At 40.8% G+C, this 22,467-nt stretch overlaps 1 protein-coding gene across 8 annotated transcripts in view; it reads right to left on the reverse strand.

Moving 5' to 3' along the window:
* The window catches only part of MTERF1 (mitochondrial transcription termination factor 1), a 334,773-nt gene that overhangs the window by 124,819 nt on the left and 187,487 nt on the right, over window positions 1-22,467 (reverse strand). For all 8 annotated transcript variants that reach the window (XM_061413389.1, XM_061413390.1, XM_061413393.1 and 5 more), the window contains one exon: window positions 14,663-14,818. The gene's annotated coding sequence lies outside the window, so the exon portion shown is untranslated. The remainder of the gene's footprint in view (window positions 1-14,662; window positions 14,819-22,467) is intronic.

Raw genomic sequence — 22,467 nt, forward strand, 5'->3', positions numbered from 1 at the left:
TTTATCTAAATTAATCCTGATTTGCTACAAACTAAACCACGCAGCCATGAAATTAAAAGATGCTTACTCCTTGGAAGGAAAGTTACGATCAACCTAGATAGCATATTAAAAAGCAGAGACATTACTTTGCCAGCAAAGGTCCGTCTACTCAAGGCTATGGTTTTTCCAGTAATCATGTATGGATGAGAGTTGGACTGTGAAGAAAGCTGAGCACCGAAGAATTGATGCTTTTGAACTGTGGTGTTGGAGAAGACTCTTGAGAGTCCCTTGGACTGCAAGGAGATCCAACCAGTCCATCCTAAAGGAGATCAGTTCTGGGTGTTCATTGGAAGGAATGATGCTAAAGCTGAAACTCCAATACTTTGGCCACCTCATGCGAAGAGCTGACTCATTGGAAAAGACTCTGATGCTGGGAGGGACTGGGGGAAGGAGGAGAAGGGGACGACAGAGAATGAGATGGTTGGATGGCATCACCGACTCAATGGACATGAGTTTGAGTGAACTCTGGAAGTTGGTGATGGACAGGGAGGCCTGGCATGCTGTGATTTATGGGGTTGCGAAGAGTCGGACACGACTGAGCGACTGAACTGAACTGGACTGAACTGAAACCACTCTTCAGCAGGGCTTCCCTGCTGGCTCAAACAGTAAAGATTCTGCCCGTAATGTAAAAGACCTGGGTTCAATCCCTGGTTAGAGAAGATCCCCTGGAGAAGGAAATGGCAACCCACTCCAGTATTCTTGCCTGGAGAATTCCAGTCTGTCTTAAAGAGTTGGACACAATTGAGCAACTAACACTTTCACTTTCTTCAAACCAGTCTGTACTTCTACTTAGCAATAATTAAAATGTTAATGTGGCTATTGTTATTACCTTTCTATCTAGCCAAATTGGGTCATGAATAGTCATTAATATGAATTAATTAAAAGTCTTTAACTTTTCTACAAATAACTATTTTAAAACTGGAACAATTCCAAATCAACGTGAGAAACAGAACTCTGATATTATGATTTTGGAATGCTTTAGTTCAAGCAAGTATTTTTAATGACACCAAACAAATCAATTCTAATAGTTCTTTTACTTTTAAAAATTAGAAAAAGAAACGCCCAAAGAAAGAATTTGGATTTATTCATAATTGACTATTTCAAATCATAATTACACTTAATTTTATTTCTCCATATAGGTCCAAGAACAGAACGACCTGACTCCAATTTTGAAATCCTCTCGAGAAAATCTCCCCAGAGCCTGTCTCCCAGCCACGTCTATACATGTGCCTCTGTGAATAACACATTAACACCACTCACAATAGAAGGTATTGTTCTTTATAGCTAGTCAAATTAATTATTTGAGCACCCCAGGATGTAACATCAAAGAACAGTTTTATAGATATTCAGGGCACTATATAATATGCCATGGTGAATTATTGACTCTAATGAGAACATCGTCAAAAGGCTGAACTCCCAAGGGTGCTGGCTAAAGAACTGGGAGGAGGGGCTCATATGTTAAATCAATAATTAGGAAGACAGAAGGAAGAGAAACAGATTGGGCAAGAGATTTCTGAACATTAAACATCTGTCATCTGTGTATCTTCCTTGCTGATGATTCATTAAATGAAGATTAACTACAGTAACTTATTGACCATCAAACCAGTGAGTCCTGAGCTCTATCCTGAGCCTGGGATGCACGAAATGGACAAGCCTGGTTATATTGCCAGGGAGTTGACTAAATATGATCTGATTTAGAGAAATTTATGAGCTAGGAATCAAGACCATCCACAAAGAAAAGAAATGCAAAAAAGTACAATGGCTGTCTGAGGAGGCTTTACAAATAGCTGTGAAAAGAAGAGAAGCAAAAAGCACAGAAGAAAAGGAAAGATATACCCACTTGAATGCAGAGTTCCAAAGAACAGCAAGGAGAGATAAGAAAGCCTTCTTCAGCAATCAATGCAAAGAAATAGAAGAAAACAATAGAATGGGAAAGACTAGACATCTCTTCAAGAAAATTAGAGATACCGAAGGGAACATTTCATGCAAAGATGGGCTCAATAATGGAAAGAAATGGTAGGGACCTAACAGAAGCAAAAAATAATAAGAAGAGGTGGCAAGAATACACAGAAGAACTGTACAAAATAGATCTTCATGACCCAGATAATCACGATGGTGTAATCACTCACACTCACCCAGAGCCAGACATCCTGGAATGTGAAGTCAAGTGGGCCTTAGGAAGCATCACTATGAACAAAGCTAGTGGAGGTGAGGGAATTCCAGTTGAGCTATTTCAAATCCTAAAAGATGATGCTGTGAAAGTGCTGCACTCAGTATGTCAGCAAATTTGGAAAACTCAGCAGTGGCCACAGGACTGGAAAAGGTCAGTTTTCATTCCAATCCCAAAGAAAGGCAATGCCAAAGAATGCTCAAACTACCGCATAATTGCACTTATCTCCGATACTAGTAAAGTAATGCTCAAAATTCTCCAAGCCAGGCTTCAGCAATACGTGAACCATAAACTTCCTGATGTACAAGCTGGTTTTAGAAAAGGCAGAGGAACCAGAGATCAAATTACCAACATCCACTGGATCATGGAAAAAGCAAGAGAGTTCCAGAAAAACATCTATTTCTGCTTTATTGACTATGCCAAAGCCTTTTGACTGTGTGGATCACAATAAACTGTGGAAAGTTCTAAAAGAGATGGGAATACCAGACCGCCTGACCTGCCTCCTGAGAAACCTGTATGCAGGCCATGAAGCAACAGTTAGAACTAGACATGGAACAACAGACTGGTTCCAAATAGGAAAAGGAGTAGTACATCAAGGCTGTATATTGTCACTCTGTTTATTTAACTTATATGCAGAGTACATCATGAAAAACACTGGGCTGGAGGAAGCACAAGCTAGAATCAAGACTACTAGGAGAAATATCAATAACCTCAGATATGCAGATGACACCACCCTTATGACAGAAAGTGAAGAAGAACTAAAGAGCCTGTTGATGAAAGTGAAAGAGGAGAGTGAAAAAGTTCACTTAAAGCTCAACATTCAGAAAACTAAAATCATGAAATCTGGTCCCATCACTTCATGGCAAATAGATGGGGAAAGAGTGGAAACAGTGGCTGATTTTATTTTCCAGGTTCCAAAATCACTGCAGATGGTGATTGCAGCCATGAAATTAAAAGACGCTTACTCCTTGGAAGGAAACTTATGACCAACTTAGACAGCATATTAAGAAGCAGAGACATTACTTTGTCCACAAAGGTCTGTCTAGTCAAGGCTATAGTTTTTCCAGTAATCGTGTATGGATGTGAGAGTTGGACTATAAAGAAAGCTGAGTGCCGAAAAATTGATGCTTTTAAACTGTGGTGTTGGAGAAGACTCTTGAGAGTCCCTTGGACTGCAAGGAGATCCAACCAGTCCATCCTAAAGGAGATCAGTCCTAGGTGTTCATTGGAAGGACTGATGTTGATGCTGAAACTCTAATAATTTGGCCACCTGATGCAAAATGCTGACTCATTGGAAAAGACCCTGATGCCAGGAGGGATTGGGGGCAAGAGGAGAAGGGGATGACAGAGGATGAGATGGCTGGATGTCATCACCAACTCAATGGATATGGGTTTGGGTAAACTCCAGAAGCTGGTGATGGACAGGGAGGCCTGGTGTGCTGTGATTCATGGGGTCGCAGAGTCGGACACAACTGAGCGAAGGAACTGCACTGAACTAATTGTGCTAGTTATGTATGTTTCATATTTTTATACCATGCTGAGTATTGTGTCAGGTTGATAGGGGATGTAAAAGGAAGCAAATAACATTTTTTTAAAATTTTTTTTTAAATTTTATTTTATTTTTAAACTTTACAATATTGTATTAGTTTTGCCAGATATCGAAATGAATCTGCCACAGGTATACCTGTGTTCCCCATTCTGAACGCTCCTCCCTCCTCCCTCCCCATACCCTCCCTCTGGGTCGTCCCAGTGCACCAGCCCCAAGCATCCAGTATCGTGCATCGAACCTGGACTGGCGACTCGTTTCATACATGATATTACACGTTTCAATGCCATTCTCCCAAATCTCCCCACCCTCTCCCTCTCCCAAAGAGTCCGTAAGACTGATTTATACATCAGGGTCTCTTTTGCTGTCTCGTACACAGGGTTATCGTTACCATCTTTCTAAATTCCATATATATGCGTTAGTATACTGTATTGGTGTTTTTCTTTCTGGCTTACTTCATTCTGTATAATAGGTTCCAGTTTCATCCATCTCATTAGAACTGATTCAAATGTATTCTTTTTAATGGCTGAGTAATACTCCATTGTGTATATGTACCACAGCTTGCTTATCCATTCATCTGCTGATGGGCATCTAGGTTGCTTCCATGTCCTGGCTATTATAAACAGTGCTGCGATGAACATTGGGGTACACGTGTCTCTTTCCCTTCTGGTTTCCTCAGTGTGTATGCCCAGCAGTGGGATGGCTGGATCATAAGGCAGTTCTATTTCCAGTTTTTTAAGGAATCTCCACACTGTTCTCCATAGTGGCTGTACTAGTTTGCATTCCCACCAACAGTGTAAGAGAGTTCCCTTTTCTCCACACCCTCTCCAGCATTTATTGCTTGTAGACTTTTGGATCGCAGCCATTCTGACTGGTGTGAAATGGTACCTCATAGTGGTTTTGATTTGCATTTCTCTGATAATGAGTGATGTTGAGCATCTTTTCATGTGTTTGTTAGCCATCTGTATGCCTTCTTTGGAGAAATGTCTATTTAGTTCTTTGGCCCATTTTTTGATTGGGTCATTTATTTTTCTGGAGTTGAGCTGTAGGAGTTGCTTGTATATTTTTGAGATTAGTTGTTTGTCAGTTGCTTCATTTGTTATTATTTTCTCCCATTCTGAAGGCTGTCTTTTCACCTTGCTAATAGTTTCCTTTGTTGTGCAGAAGCTTTTAAGATTAATTAGGTCCCAATTGTTTATTTTTGCTTTTATTTCCAATATTCTGGGAGGTGGGTCATAAAGGATCCTGCTGTGATGTATGTCCGAGAGTGTTTTGCCTATGTTCTCCTCTAGGAGTTTTATAGTTTCTGGTCTTAACGTTTAGATCTTTAATCCATTTTGAGTTTATTTTTGTGTATGGTGTTAGAAAGTGTTCTAGTTTCATTCTTTTACAAGTGGTTGACCAGTTTTCCCAGCACCACTTGTTAAAGAGATTGTCTTTAATCCATTGTATATTCTTGCCTCCTTTGTCAAAGATAAGGTGTCCATATGTGCATGGATTTATCTCTGGGCTTTCTATTTTGTTCCATTGATCAATATTTCTGTCTTTGTGCCAGTACCATACTGTCTTGATAAGTGTGGCTTTGTAATAGAGCCTGAAGTCAGGTAGGTTGATTCCTCCAGTTCCATTCTTCTTTCTCAAGATAGCTTTGGCTATTCGAGGTTTTTTGTATTTCCATACAAATTGTGAAATTATTTGTTCTAGCTCTGTGAAGAATACTGTTGGTAGCTTGATAGGGATTGCATTGAATCTATAAATTGCTTTGGGTAGTATACTCATTTTCACTACATTGATTCTTCCAATCCATGAACATGGTATATTTCTCCATCTATTAGTGTCCTCTTTGATTTCTTTCACCAGTGTTTATAGTTTTCTATATATAGGTCTTTAGTTTCTTTAGGTAGATATATTCCTAAGTATTTTATTCTTTCCGTTGCAATGGTGAATGGAATTGTTTCCTTAATTTCTCTTTCAGTTTTCTTATTATTAGTATATAGGAATGCAAGGGATTTCTGTGTGTTGATTTTATATCCTGCAACTTTACTATAGTCATTGATTATTTCTAGTAATTTTCTGGTGGAGTCTTTAGGGTTTTCTATGTAGAGGATCATGTCATCTGCAAATAGTGAGAGTTTTACTTCTTCTTTTCCAATTTGGATTCCTTTTGTTTCTTTTTCTGCTCTGATTGCTGTGGCCAAAACTTCCAAAACTATGTTGAATTGTAATGGTGAAAGTGGGCACCCTTGTCTTGTTCCTGACTTTAGAGGAAATGCTTTCAATTTTTCACCATTGAGGATAATGTTTGCTGTGGGTTTGTCATATATAGCTTTTATTATGTTGAGGTATGTTCCTTCTATTCCTGCTTTCTGGAGAGTTCTTATCATAAATGGATGTTGAATTTTGTCAAAGGCTTTCTTTGCATCTATTGAGATAATCATATGGTTTTTATTTTTCAATTTGTTAATGTGGTGTGTTACATTGATTGATTTGTGGATATTGAAGAATCCTTGCATCCCTGGGATAAAGCCCACTTGGTCATGGTGTACGATCTTTTTAATGTGTTGTTGGATTCTGATTGCTAGAATTTTGTTAAGGATTTTTGCATCTATGTTCATCAATGATATTGGCCTGTAGTTTTCTTTTTCTGTAGGATCTTTGTCAGGTTTTGGTATTAGGGTGATGGTGGCCTCATAGAATGAGTTTGGAAGTTTACCTTCCTCTGCAATTTTCTGGAAGAGTTTGAGCAGGATAGGTGTTAGCTCTTCTCTAAATTTTTGGTAGAACTCAGCTGTGAAGCCGTCTGGACCTGGGCTTTGGTTTGCTGGAAATTTTTTTATTACAGTTTCAATTTCTATGCTTGTGATGGGTCTGTTAAGATTTTCTATTTCTTCCTGGTCCAGTTTGGGAAAGTTGTACTTTTCTAAGAATTTGTCCATTTCTTCCACGTTGTCCATTTTATTGGCATATAATTGTTGATAGTAGTCTCTTATGATCCTTTGTATTTCTGTGTTGTCTGTTGTGATCTCTCCATTTTCATTTCTAATTTTATTGATTTGATTTTTCTCCCTTTGTTTCTTGATGAGTCTGGCTAATGGTTTGTCAATTTTACTTATCCTTTCAAAGAACCAGCTTTTGGCTTTGTTGATTTTTGCTATGGTCTCTTTTGTTTCTTTTGCATTTATTTCTGCCCTAATTTTTAAGATTTCTTTCCTTCTACTAACCCTGGGGTTCTTCATTTCTTCCTTTTCTAGTTGCTTTAGGTGTAGGGTTAGGTTATTTATTTGACTTTTTCTTGTTTCTTGGGGTATGCCTGTATTGCTATGAACTTGCCCCTTAGGACTGCTTTTAAAGTGACCCACAGGTTTTGGGTTGTTGTGTTTTCATTTTCATTCGTTTCTATGCAAATTTTGATTTCTTTTTTGATTTCTTCTGTGATTTGTTGCTTATTCAGCAGCGTGTTGTTCAGCCTCCATATGCTGGAATTTTTAATAGTTTTTCTCCTGTAATTGAGATCTAATCTTACTGCATTGTGGTCAGAAAAGATGCTTGGAATGATTTCCATTTTTTTGAATTTTCCAAGGCTAGCTTTATGGCCCAGGATGTGATCTATTCTGGAGAAGGTTCCATGTGCGCTTGAGAAAAAGGTGAAATTCATTGTTTTGGGATGAAATGTCCTATAGATATCAATTAGGTCTAACTGGTCTATTGTATCGTTTAACGTTTGTGTTTCCTTGTTAATTTTCTGTTTAGTTGATCTATCCATAGGTGTGAGTGGGGTATTAAAGTCTCCCACTATTATTATGTTATTGTTAATTTCTCCTTTCATACTTGTTAGCATTTGTCTTACATATTGTGGCGCTCCCATGTTGGGTGCATATATATTTATAATTGTTATATCTTCTTCTTGGATTGATCCTTTGATCATTATGTAGTGACCATCTTTGTCTCTTTTCACAGCCTTTGTTTTAAAGTCTATTTTATCTGATAAAAGTATTGCTACTCCTGAGTTCTTTTGGTCCCTATTTGCATGGAAAATCTTTTTTCAGCCCTTCACTTTCAGTCTTTATGTGTCCCCTGTTTTGAGGTGGGTCTCTCGTAGACAACATATGTAGGGGTCTTGTTTTGTATCCATTCAGCCAGTCTTTGTCTTTTGGTTGGGGCATTCAACCCATTTTCGTTTAAGGTAATTACTGATAAGTATGATCCCGTTGCCATTTACTTTATTGTTTTGGGTTCGAGTTTATACACCGTTTTTGTGTTTCCTGTCTAGAGAATATCCTTTAGTATTTGTTGGAGAGCTGGTTTGGTGGTGCTGTATTCTCTCAGCTTTTGCTTGTCTGAGAAGCCTTTGATTTCTCCTTCATATTTGAATGCGATCCTAGCTGGGTACAATAATCTGGGCTGTAGGTTATTTTCTTTCATCACTTTAAGTATGTTTTGCCATTCCCTCCTGGCTTGAAGAGTTTCTATTGAAAGATCGGCTGTTATCCTTATGGGAATTCCCTTGTGTGTTATTTGTTGTTTTTCCCTTGCTGCTTTTAATATTTGTTCTTTGTGTTTGATCTTTGTTAATTTGATTAATATGTGTCTTGGGGTGTTTTGCCTTGGGTTTATCCTGTTTGGGACTCTCTGGGTTTCTTGGACTTGGGTGATTATTTCCTTCCCCATTTAGGGAAGTTTTCAACTATTATCTCTTCAAGTATTTTCTCATGGTCTTTCTTTTGTCTTCTTCTTCTGGGACCCCTATGATTCAAATGTTGTAGCGTTTAATATTGTCCTGGAGGTCTCTGAGATTGTCCTCATTTCTTTTAATTCGTTTTTCTTTTATCCTCTCTGATGCATTTATTTCTACCATTCTATCTTCTAATTCACTAATCCTATCTTCTGCCTCTGTTATTCTACTATTTGTTGCCTCCAGAGTGTTTTTAATTTCATTTATTGCATTATTCATTATATACTGACTCTCTTTTATTTCTTCTAGGTCCTTGTTAAACCTTTCTTGCATCTTCTCAATCTTTGTCGCCAAGCTACTTATCTGTGATTCCATTTTGATTTCAAGATTTTGGATCAATTTCACTATCATTATTCAGAATTCTTTATCAGGTAGATTCCCTATCTCTTCCTCTTTTGTTTGGTTTGGTGGGCATTTATCCTGTTCCTTTACCTGCTGGGTATTCCTCTGTCTCTTCATCTTGTTTAAATTGCTGAGTTTGGGGTGTCCTTTCTGTATTCTGGCAGTTTGTGGAGTTCTCTTTATTGTGGCGTTTCCTCTCTCTGTGTGGGTTTGTACAGGAGGCTTGTCAAGGTTTCTTGGTTAGGGAAGCTTGTGACGGTGTTCTGGTGGGTGGAGCTGTATTTCTTCTCTCTGGAGTACAATGAAATGTCCAGTAATGAGTTATGAGATGTCTATGGTTTTGGGGTGACTTTGGGCTGCCTGTATCTTGGAGCTCAGGGCTATGTTCCTTGCTGCTGGAGAAGTTGCTTGGTATGTCTTGCCCTGAAACTTGTTTCACCCAGAGAGGTTTACAGCGTTATATGGAGAAGAGAAGAGTGAGGAGGGAGTTAGAGGTGACCCGAATGAGATGAGGTGGAATCAATAGAGGAGAGAGTGGGCTATTCAGTAATCTCTTCCTTATGTGCACTCCACAACTGGACCACTCAGAGTTCTTCACAGAGTTATACAGAGAAGAGAAGAAGGAGGAAGGTGGCAGAGGTGGCCAGGAGGATAAATGGGGGGAATGAAAAGGAGAGAGACAGATCCAGCCAGTAATCAGTTCCCTAAGTGTTCTCCACCGTCTGGAACACACAGAAATTCACAGAGTTGGGTAGAATAGAGAGGGGTTAGGGAGGAGACACAGGCGACCTGGTGGAGAAAAAGGAGAGTCCAAAGGGAGAGAGAGCAGTTAAGCCAGTAATCTCACTCCCTAGTGAAAAATGGGTACTGAAGATTGGATTCTTAAAGGTACAAAATTGGTAACAAATACATAAAAGCAAAAATTAAAAATCTAGAGTAGAGTTTGGAATTTCAAAAATACGATGTTAAAGAAAAGAAGAAGGAACAGATAGAGAGAAAAAAGAACAAACAAAAACAAACAAGGTCGTGAAAATTATAAAGAAAATATAGGCACAAAATTGATAACTAATACCAAAAAGCAAAAGTTAAAAATCTAGAGTAGAGTTTGGAATTTCAAAAATACAATGTTAAAAAGAAGAAGAAAAAGAAAGAGAGAGAAAAAACAAACAAACAAGAATAAACAAAGTCGCATAAATTATTTAAAAAAAAATACAGGTACAAAATTGATACCAAATACCAAAAAGCATAAATTAAAAATCTAGAGTAGAGTTTGGAATTTCAAAAATACAATGTTAAAGAAAAGAAGGAAAAAAAAAGGTCAAAAAAATTATAAAATAATATATATTTATGAAGTTTGCTTTAAAAAAAAATAGGGTCTTTTTTTTTTTTTTGCAAAGTAATCAGTTATAAAAGTGGAAATTAAAGGAATAATAGAGGACTTAAAAAATTTTTTTAATTAAAAAAAAAGAAAGAAAGAATGATCGTACAAATAGTAAAAATATATCTAGGACTTTCTCCGGTTTTGTTGTGAGTATTGTGGGTTCAGTTCATTTTTGGCTAGTTCCTTGGTCCGACTTATATTTCTCAAGATCTATAGGCTCCTTCCTATGTAGTTGGTAGTAACCACAGGGTTTTAATCTATTGCCTGAGGCTTCCAAGGCGGTTCCCTCTGTTATAGCTTCTTCTGTTTGCTGGTCTCTTCAGTGTCTGGTTTCAGCCCTGACACAAAGGGGACAGTGGAGGACACTTTTTTTTTTTTTTTTTTTTTAGGCTCACTTGTTCAGTCGAGCTGAGGGGAGGTAGGGAGGGATGCTGCAAACAAATAACACTGGCGTGTGCTCGCAGTGCCTCAGCCACACTGGGTCTGCCCCCCCGCCCCCCGTTCACGGCACGTGTAGCCTCTCTGCCCACACTGCTCAGGCTCTAGGTTGCTCCGCCGGGAACCATCCGTGGCCGGCCCTGGGCTACCTGTACTTCCCAGGTCCAAGCCGCTCAGGTTCAGGCACTCGGGTAGTCCTCAGAGGCACAGACTCTCGGTTGGGCCTGCATTTTGTGCCCTTCCCAGATCTGAGCAGCTCAGGTGATGAGGTGTTTGGTGCGCGCGATTGCTGTGACTTATCGCCTCCCTGCCGCTCTGTTATCTAGGTGTGCTCTGGCACACCTTCTCAGGCAGATGTTGACCCTCCAGACCCCCAAGAAGTTTTAGTTAGCAAAGAAGCCTGCTTACAGTTTTATAGATAATGTCTCTCTGGGGCTGCGATTGCCCCCTTCCGGCTCTGGCTGCCTGTCACCAGAGGGGTATGGTCTGCCGCCGGCCATCTCTGTTCAGTCCTTTGTTCCGTGCGCGGGCCTGGCGGTGTCATAGGTTAGGGCTGGCTTTTTGCTTGGTAGTCATCCCACAGTCTGGTTTGCTAGCCCAAATTATTTCACTCAGATAGCACTCCGGGTATTCAGGCCAGATTCTTGCGATGCAGCCCACGCCGCACCTCCCTGCCCAGCCCCAGCTTGCTAATGGCAGATGCAGGCATCTGCGCTGCTTCTCTGCTGGGGGAGTTACCGTAGGGCTCACAATGTGCGAGTTTTAATTGTTTATTTATTTTCCTCCCTGTTATGTTGCCCTTTGTGCTTCCAAGGCTCGGCACAGATTCGGCAGTGAGAAGGTTTCCTGGTGTTTGGAAACTTCTCTCTTTTTAAGACTCCCTTCCCGGGATGGAACTCCGTCCCTCCCTCTTTTGTCCCTTTTTTTGTCTTTTATATTTTTTCCTACCTCCTTTCGAAGACTTGGGTTGCTTTTCTGGGTGCCTGATGTCCTCTGCCGGCATTCAGAAGTTGTTTTGTGGAATTTACTCGGCATTTAAATGTTCTTTTGATGAATTTGTGGGGGAGAAAGTGTTCTCCCCGTCCTACTCCTCCGCCATCTTAGCTCCTCCCCCAGCAAATAATATTCTTAAAGGACTTTATAGTTTATCTAGAGACATCAACTAGGCATATATAACATTATTGAAGAGAATTTACCCATGTTTCTAAAAACACTACTGCAATCATTTGCAACATGGAATTGTATCTTTTACCGCATCTCTGACTCTAACCATGCTAACATCTTAATAAGTTAACTTTCTTTAAAAACAGATTATTTTAGTTCTTATCATGCATTCTACCAAGAAGATGAAGAGGTGATATATTTTTAGTGAAGCATGACTCAAATACGGAAAAGTGTAATTAGAGACTTCAGTGAAATTTTCAGAAGCACGCTCTTTTATACAGGGTATTAACAGCTTTCCTGACTATGTAAATCCAGAGTGGAAGAGTGATGTTTCTAGACCAACTCTCAAAAAGATGCAGTCAGTTTAGGCCCTTGTACATGAGCACAATCCACAATATTCAGCTCCTAATACTAATAAAGACAACCTATATATATTCTGCACTACTCAGGAATGTTTCAAAAATAGCAATTTGAGATCTTAGGGAAATAAGAAAGGAGGTGTTATGGATACTCTATTCTTTTATTTCTATGGCAGTGCCAGGAGGGGTTGGCAATGTGTCTGCAGAGGACTGGGATTTGCTGGGTTCCCTCCACTCCACTCTCTTCCATTTGTCCCATGCTCAGCTCAGATTACTCACACAAAGAATCCATTCCCACCATCACATCCTCAGACAAGGTCAGCACAGATTCAAGGTCTGCCTCGCTCCTGGACCCTTATATTTATTGCCAAGCCTTCTGGAACCTGATTTCTGCTCCCTTCAAACCACTTTCTAGTACTTTCACGACTGGGGCTTCTAGCCCAGGCTCTGGTTTCCTGTTGCATTCTCACCCCACCTATCAATTCTGTAGCCTGAGATGTTCTTGCAGGTGAAGTTTCAACACACACACACACACACACACACACACACCCCTACAGTTTCCTCATTCTGAGATTCTATGTGAGAACAATGGTAACTGTGGCAACCCTTGTTGTCTCTCTATGAATTTTTTCTGAAAGATTGATGTTTTGTATTGTTTTTTCATCTTAGGAAATATTGGCTTCAAAAGGCAAAAAGTCTCTGGCAAGAGAAATGTTCCTAGAAGGCCCTGAAAATACAATCTCCTTTCATGACAGTGAGCAAAATATCTCCTGTCACTTCTGGGGCTCTCATTCCCCCTCCATGCCGCATTCATGGCGTTCAAGTACATTAAACATTCACATCGTTTACACGAGGCCCAGCCTGTCTTCTGATCCTATGTATTAGGACGGCTAACTGAAGCTCACTCAGTGCTGCTGTTTGCACAGCTGGACATGTCGGATAGAATGAGTTCATCCCTTCAAAGATGAGCTTAAAGCCGCCGTCTAGTAGTGTCTTTCTTTTCTACACCTAAGACCATTCCTCATTGTTCTCACAAGCACAGGGAGTTTTAATGAAGTCATGTCTTTTAGTGTAACTCTGCAGGTGCACAAATGCTGATAAACCTCCTTAACTCGCTGTCAGATCAGCATGTTTATCTTCGAGCTGCAGAATGTATTTAATTATAAGATATGAAAAGGTCCTTCAGATTTGTTCTCTGGGCCCAGAACTAATGACTCATTTGTGAAGCGCTGTGTCTCCCCTAAAGGTTATAATGACTAGTTGCTGATCATCTGAAGGACTCATTCATGGTAGCATTTGGACTGCAAGCTATAGAAATTTCTTTTAAAAAGAAAGAAAAGAAAAACCTCCTAAAGGCCCAGGAAATTTTTATCGAATGTATATTTAACACAACTAAACACACACAACGGAGAAGGCAATGGCACCCCACTCCAGTACTCTTGCCTGGAAAATCCCATGGATGGAGGAGCCTGGTAGGCTGCAGTCCACAAGGTCGCTAAGAGTCGGACACAACTGAGCGACTTCACTTTCACTTTTCACTTTCATCCATTGGAGAAGGAAATGGCACCCCATTCCAGTGTTATTGCCTGGAGAATCCCAGGGACAGGGGAGCCTGGTGGGCTGCTGTCTGTGGGGTCGCACAGAGTCGGACACGACTGAAGCAACTTAGCAGCAGCAGCAGCAGCAGCAAACACACACAAATACACACTAACATGAATATATATGAATATACATATAGATGCATGAATGCTATAAGGAATTCACTGTTAAAATCTTAAAATGTGAATATGTCTCAGAGATTATTAACATCTTAGTGTAAATTAAACTTAATCACATTGCTTTTTCCTGAAGACTAGGTTTCAGAGGGAATGAGAGATTGACCCGGAAATTGGAAGGAAGATGCCTGAGGAGAGGTTGGCTGCTCAAAAGAGGGGAGAAAAGAGTTCTGGAATGCAGAACTCTCCCCAGGAAGACAGGGCTAAGAAGGTTCCTTTGGAAGGAGAACACCATGCACTCAGAAGGGAGACAAGATTCAGTCCCAAAGACAAACAGTCTTGGTGGAAAGCGTGTTGAGAGTTGGATAAATCATCTAGCCTTGAAGCATCTTTTCTCTGCCTGTCTCACAGCTATGAGTGTAGTATAAGCTCATGCCTTATAAACAGCTTAGTGGAAAGCGTTTGAAAACCATGAAGCAAACAGAACTATATAAAGCCTTAGAGGTTGATGTATGGCAGAAACTAACACAATATTGTAAAGCAATTATCCTCCAATTAAAAAATTTTAAAAAGCCTTAGCATAATGTAACTCATCATAACCACTGCTCCCATTAATCGAGTATTTATTGAACACTGACCATCTGCCATGATAAAAAGTCCCTTGACTCAAGTTCCTTGGAGCTCAGTGAGCAGGAAGGTGGGTTAATAACCACAGAACACGATGCAAAACACACACTTAGCATAAAGTACTACAAGGTAAGGAAGAAGAGGAGTACCTCTGTCTGGGGGAAGATCAAGGCTTTCCAGAGGAGGAGGTGGTTGAGCTGGGTCCTGCTTTACACGTAGCTCACCCGAGGGAACAATGGAAAGTCGGAGGGAACAGCAAGAGCAGAGGCAGCCAGCCACAGTCAGCGAGTCTGTGCTTCTCAGCGCTGCTTGGTATAAAGAATAAAAAGCTCAGGAATGCCAAATCTCATAACGAACTCCCCTGGCCTGATTCCATGCTCACCAAGCCGCCCTCTGATGATAATTTGGCTTCCCACTTAGATCTGCCTGTAGGGAAAGCACATGCTAGTCAAGAAGCCAGAGTATCCAGTCCACTAGATGATTATATTTCTCATTGTAAATTAATGTCAGCATAAAGGCTGATGCATTTTTTTTTAAGTGCAGGAATGAAACTATCACATATAAGGCAGATGCAAAGGAAATTAGGTGAAAATTCACCAGGAAATCAGCCTTCGGGCTGCCAGTGTGGACAATGCTGGAACAGCTGTGCAAACACCGCAGGTAACTTCCAGAAATGGGCAACTGACAAAGCGTATTACACAGCACATTCTCTCCCCCACATGAAGTGCTCCTGTTCACATTTTTCTCCATTGTTATAATCCCCTCAAACAGCCCAGCCAAAGGTAAGCATCAGATGTCAGTTATCCCAGACTCCTGGAAACCCAGGCCTGGAGGGTGAGGTAGTACCTTCTTTATCAAATCCTTTGCCTTTCTTGTAATGGACTCCACAGTGTCCCTCCAAGATTTGTAGGTTGAAATCCTAATCTCCAGCGCCTCAGAATGTGGCTCTATTTGGAAATAGGGCCTTTAGATTGGTAATTAAAGCTGACTGAGGTCATTAGCGTACACACTAACGCAGTATGAGTGGTCCCCTTATAAGAGGAGATTAGAATACAGATACACACAGAGGGGAGACCAGGTGAAGACAGAAGGAGAAGAAGGCCATCTGCAAGCCAAGGATTCCTTCCTCAGGAGGAAATCAACCCTGCTGTCACCTTCGTCTTAGACTTCTCACCTCCAAGACTGTGCGAAAATAAATTTCTGTTGCCTGCACCACTCTGTCTGTGGATCTCTGTTACAGCAGTTCTAGCAAACTAATACAGTTCCCTTCAAATTCTCCCCTCAACCACTCCAACAGAAGATGCTTACCTGGGACGTTCAAAGCCAAAAAGGTTGTCTACTGCCATCAGCAGGGATGCATTTTAGCCCTTCATGCTTATAACTACTCCAGTGACTCAAGTAGATGACCCTGGGGCCTCAGCTATGATGAAAATTGCCTAGTCTCACTAAAGTAGTCAAAGACACAATTTCTGAGGTATGAGGTCCTGAGAGTACAACAAACTGCACAAAGTCCTTAATGCAGATAAGATGAAGCACTTATATTCCAAAAGTACAAAAATGTATGGTTGTGATTATTTTGTTGTGACTTTTTTTTTAATTTCTACTTTTAAAAATCAATACCTTTCTGGACAGGGGAGCCATAGAGGGTCAGATCACCAACTGGCTATTTCCTAAAGACCTCTACCCTGTAACAATCAGGGTATGATGAGAAACTCCTAAATCTCTCTTATTAACAATCCCTTTCTGAATGGGTAGGGTGTCTAAGTTTCAGACTTATGTTCTTTAGATCTTCTCCCTTACAAGGCTATTTCAAGGAAAATTAGTTTGAGAAATTGGAACTCTTTCAGTTTGCAACTGGAACTGGGGTCAGGTATGTTTCATTCTTCCCCTTGTTCACATGTTTCTATGATTTCATTTTTGTGATAAGCGAAACTATTTTTTTTCTTGTAATAATCATCTGATGGGTATTTGTATGGTTCATTAATATTGCTGTTTCTTTAATGTGTCCCTTTTAACTTCCACTGAAATATGCAATTGGAGGGTAAAATACTCTTAATTTCTGACACTCAATACCTGCTCCAGTTCAGTTTTCCATTGAAAACACTCTTGGTACATTAACAGTAATAAGTCATGTGGATCGCATATACCCTTGAAATGATATGATGAAAAGGGTACCTCACCTCTGGGGTCTTCCTCCTTGAAAAACATAATCCCAGTCTAATCATGAGAAAAGCATGAAACAAATCCCGTGTTCTCAGCTGAGGGGCACTTGATTAAATATCTAACCAGTACTCCTCAAAATTGCCAACATCATCAAAAACAAAGAAAGTTTGGGAACTATCACAGCCCAGAGGAGCCTTAGGAGACAAAATGACTAACGTAATATGCATGAGATCTTGGAACAAACAAACAAAAAAAAGACATTAGGTAAAAACAAAGGAAATATGAATAAAGTATGGACTTTAGCTAATAATAATTTTTCAATATTCATTTATTAGTTGTAACAAATGTACCATAGTAATGTAAGTAATCTGAGATGTTACTAATAAGGGAAACTGAATGCAGAGCCTATGGGACCTCTCTGTACTATGGTTACAATTGTTCCGTAAATCCAAAATTGTTCCAAAATAGAAAGTTTATTTTTTAAAAAATGCTCCAGTTTAACTCCCAAAGGCCATCAATATCTGTGTTGTTGTTCAGCTGCTAAATCGTGTCCAACTCTTTTGCGACCCCAGTCCCATGTCCATGGGATTCTCCAGACAAGAATACTGGAGCGGGTTGCCATCTCCTTCTCTAGGGGATCTTCCCAACCCAGGGCTCGAACCCATGTCTCCTGCACTGGCAGGCAGATTCTTTGCTGCTGAGCCACCTGGGCAGTCCATCACTGTCTGTAATCAGGCTCTAATGTACAGCCACACGGTCTTCTCCAAAATCCTAATACATGGCCCCCTCCCCCTGATTTCCTCTCCCAGTGAAACCTTTGTACATATTTCATGTAAGCACTTTATCTTTCAGTAACAAGAGCTTCTGTTCACTTTCAACAGTCATCCAAGGGCTGCTGCTCCCTCTTCTAACACAAATACTCTAGTGGAGGCTTCATATCATCACCCCATCCTCTGAATGGTGGCGCACATGACTCCTGTCTGCATGTTTTCTCCATCGGGATGTATCTACAAGCTCAATTCCTGGGGCAGCTTCCTCACAGCATAAGCCCCAAGTTTTCATTAAATAAAGCCTTCTGGGGCCAAAGCTCAGCTGCTGGAAGTGGCAGAGAGATGCCAAAGGGCTTGCCACTAAATCAGTATGAGGGAAATCGATACCAGGGAGAGCTGGGCTGTAGTATTTTCAGCCCTCAGCATTCAAAGTCCTGCAACACTAAAGACATCCAGATGTGCGCCACCTGGGACCCGAGGTCCCTGAAGAGACTGTTCTTTTTCTGTTGAACCATTCGTGGCTTGGGTTATTTTTGCTGCGGTTGCTTCTTCTTTTGTTTGATTTTTAATGAATCTAAAAAGCAGTGTTTATTTGCAGAAAAGGCCTATTGGCCTTGATATTCAACTCACACTCAAGTTGGCTTATATTCAGAGCCAAGCAGACCTTGATCTTCATTTATTATTCAATAAGAAGAGTACAATTAGCCTGGAGTTGGTTTTATGACCCAAAGAAAGGCCCACATAAATCTGAGTGGGGATAATTCCACTCTCCCTGTAACGGATGTGATGAAGGGGCAAGTAGCAGGCATCGAATAGACAGACCACCAATCTCCTCAACACGAGACTTAAAGGGAACCTTTGTCTCTGCTCAGAAAGCAATGTTTCTGAGCAGCAAATATTGACCTAAGGGGATCCTTTGTATTACTTATACTTTGCAGATCATTGATTCAGAAAATATATGGGTACTAATAGGAAGAAAACAGGCTTCCCTGATGGCTCAGATGGGAAAGAATCTGCCTGCAATGCAGGAGACCCAGGTTCAATACCTGGGTTGGGAAGGGAATGGCAACCCACTCCAGTATTCTTGTCTGGAGAATTCCATGGACAGAGGAGCCAAGAGTAAGAAAGAGGAAGCCAAGAGGAAGAAAGCCTACATACGCTCAGCACAAAAGTAAGCTGATGCTAGGGAAGAACGGAGTTGCTAGTCCCTCAGGAAGGAAAAAATCCAATCTTCCAGTGGGCCAGGTGGAATTCAGGAAGAAGGATTGACATCCTGATGAATCCTGATGACAGGATTGTTATGGGTGACACACACAAACTGACCTTTATGGAAATAGGATGTTTCAATTTATATCAAATGATCATCGCCAACAATCAAATTAATAAATATATAACTGTACCATGGACGAGTACATGATAACTTTATTCTCTGAATAACAGCTATCATCTGTTGAGTGCTACTATGTGCCAGGCGCTATGATAAGGATGTCCACTCAACAGCTCAGTCAATCCTCACACGAACCCCAGGAGATAGGATTCACTATTATTATCTCCATTTCATGGCTGAAGACACCAGGGCTCAGAAAAAGTAAATAGTTCTTCTGGTAAGTAAAGAGGTCTTACCAGAAGAGGGAGAGAAGAGATATGATCTTTGAATTTTGTGTTCTGTTAGTGAAGTTCAATAGAACAATGGAGCATGGCAGGGCGGGAAGGGGGCAAGTTGCATGTGGCTTGAAGCCTGGCCTGGTCCTACCTCCCACCATCTCTCCTCCTCTCTGGGATGGGTTCTCAGTCTCCACTCTTCCCTAATCAATGGCACCCCAGCCAACTTAGGGTTGCCCTCCCCAAACCTGCCCCACAACAGCTGCCATCTGGGGTAGCTACCATTCATGTTGAGGGAGGAGGTTAGGCCTTCATCCCTCTGCCCCCATAGGGGCCTGGGCACTTGGTATGAGAAGGGCCAGTATTTACTACAAGCCCACTGGCATCTCTGCATGGGGCACAGTAGTGTCTAATCCCAGTCCAGGCTGACGGCACCATATAGCATTCTGCAGGTGACTCGGCCATCCAGAGATGGAGAAATTCTTGTCATTCTTCTAAATTCTCAGTGTTCAAGTGTTTGCATGATAGCCTGATCCTAAAGAGGAAATAACGTGAGGTAAATATCACCTCTAAATAAAAGCTGCTACAAACTTTTGAAAGTTAGCTTTCAATAGTATATTCCAGGTGCTTTTTCAGCTATTGAAGCAGTCTCAAAGAAAAGAGGTATATAAGACTTAATTTTTTATACAGACTCCTTTATTTATTTGTTTTTGGCTGTGCGGGGTCTGCGTTGCTGTGCCGACTGTTCTCTAGTTGCGCAGGCAGGCTCTCATTGCGGTAGCTCCTCCCGTTGCACAGCACAGGCTCTAGGTGTGTGGGCTTCGTAGTTGTGGCTTGCAGGCTCTAAAGCACAGGATCGGTAGTTGTAGCGCACAGGCTTAGTTGCTCCACAGCAGGTGGGATCTTCCTGGACCAGGGATAGAACTTGTACCTCTCCTGCATTGGTAGGTGGGTTCTTCACCACTGAGCCACCAGGGACATCCTAAATGGAACTTCTAATGAGAACTTATCTGTCTTTCTTTCCACCATGGCAATTCATTTGCAGGTGTGTTGAAAGATTTATGTCCATCTTCATCGTGTGAAGAACACTCTAGACTGCTATTTCTCAAACAATTACAGTGCAAATGAATCCCCTGGAGATTTTGTTGAAATGTAGCTTCTGATTCTTTAGGCTTGGCTTAGAATCCAAGCGTCTGCGCTTCTAACAACCTTCCAGGTGGTGGTGATGCTCTTAGTTGATTATAGATCCTTGCATCAAAATATGACCCATGGACCAGTAGCATCAGCAATATCTCGATGTTTAATAGAAATCCAGGATTTCTGGACACACCCTATACCTACAAAAGAGAACCTGCTTAATTTAACAAGGTCTCTGGGAGATTCATCAGCACATTAAAGTACAGAAAGCACCATCCTTGACCTTCTGAATCTATCTTCCTCTCTCTATTTCTTCCATTTTCCAAAGCCACAAGATAAGAAAGAGTCATTGGGACTACTAACTGTTGCAAATTTATAACATTGCAGGTCATGGGAAGGACATATTGAACTTTGTTTTCTTCTTTATCCTGACTCTCCCAAGTATGTTCCAGGATACCAGAATTTTTGCTTATGATCTGAGAAGATTTGTAGCCTTGGTTTAAATACTGATCTAAAATGTTGGTAGGACCATTATAAGAGGCTGCTAAATCTGTAGAAGGGGGCATCTGTAGGATGTTGAGGAGTGCACTTGAGTGGGACCAAAATTTTTCAGACCTGTTAGGCTTTTTGAGTAGCTGCAAATTATTCATAGCCTTAGATAATAAGAAAACACAACAGAGGGTCTCTAAAATTAGTGCAATTCACTAGTGAATATTCATACTACTACTTGCTCTGAGAAATGTAGTAGAATGTTTAGGCACACCAAAAGGCTCCAGAGACGGTCTGGATTCAAATCCTACATATTATTTCCTATGAGCTGTGTCAGCTTTGGTGAATTATTTAACCTCCCTGTGCCTCAGTTTCATCATTTAAAATAGGTATGATAACAGTACCTATGAAAAGTTTTAGAAGGATTAGAGTAATAAAGCCCTTGGAACCACATCTTGTACATAGTAAGCTTTGCAAAGACATATGAACGCAAACTTGAAAATATGGCTAATTTTCAACGTATTTTTGTAGGGCCTCAACATTTCTATAGTTCAGCTTATTTCAATCTGCTGTGCTATGACCAGGTACACAATTTCCCTTCCATTAGAGAGAAGAGGAACATCCCCATGGTTCTGTTTGTAACAATTAACACATGAAGCACTGGGAAGCATGATGAAGTGGGGCCAACACACACGGCCCCCAGAGGGCCTGAACGTGAGGCCCAGAGGCTATCTCTGTGTCCACAGGCAAACACCAGCTAGGGGGGAAATTCAAAACATGCCTCCAGACTCCCGCATACACAGAAAGTCTTACCAGCATAAAACCAATTTGTGGCACTTCAATATTCAGAGATCATTGTTTTCAGAATGATGAAGCATTTATCAAAAGCTGTCAAGGTACTGCACAAAATGAAGTTTGAAACTCGGTGCTTGGCAATTAAATCTCAGTAAATTGGCCAGTGTCAGTGCAATAAAGTGCAATATACAAATACTGCTTTTCCACTTAAATGAAAACCGAAGGGGAAAACCCACATAACGAGAGATTTTCAGATTTCAACACCCCTTCTCCACCCAAGATATTGAAGATGGGATCAAATATATCGTGGTATGTATGCCTGTTGCACTTACAGGCTTTTCACACGCTGCCCTGTGAAGCCAGTTTCTCCCGTGTGCCATCAATTATTTCTTTGTTTTGCCTGGATGGTCCTTGCACCCTTCTCAAGGTGTGCTTCTGGGCAGTATGCGTATTTGAGATTTTTCCCTTCTCATCCCTACTTGGCCATCTCGGGACCAAAACTGATTTGCAGGCAAAAGAAAACCACTGAAAATTTCATGACATTTATATTTAAAAAGCACATGGTAGTGGCTCAATTAGGTTTGCTTACCTAGGATTAAAACCTATTAACGTTCCAGCATTTTCCTCTCTGTGAGATTCATTTCTGACTCGCGTGCGGTGACTTGCAGAGTGCTTCATTACAGCTCAGGGGCACAGCGATGCCATACAAGCCATTAAAAATGAGTTTGCAAGAGTACAAAAAAGAAACCTTTGTAGACGAGGGCCAATTTGTTTCGAAGGCAATGCACTGTTAGAGCATTCACAAAGCGGCAAGCATTAGCTCAGATTCAAGCTATGCCATTTTCACTCTTATTTTTAAATACCAAATGGAGAACTGGGAGAGTCCTTTCTTCGTGACAGCAGCTTTAGTTTCTGCCCTTATTTTCTGCCATTATAGCTCCAGTTGAGCTGTATGAACAGCCCTGTTTTTCGCCTTGGATAAAAATCCACGAATCTAT

This window comes from Bos javanicus, chromosome 4 (genome assembly GCF_032452875.1).
Source record: "Bos javanicus breed banteng chromosome 4, ARS-OSU_banteng_1.0, whole genome shotgun sequence".
NCBI classification, from domain to species: Eukaryota; Metazoa; Chordata; class Mammalia; order Artiodactyla; family Bovidae; genus Bos; species Bos javanicus.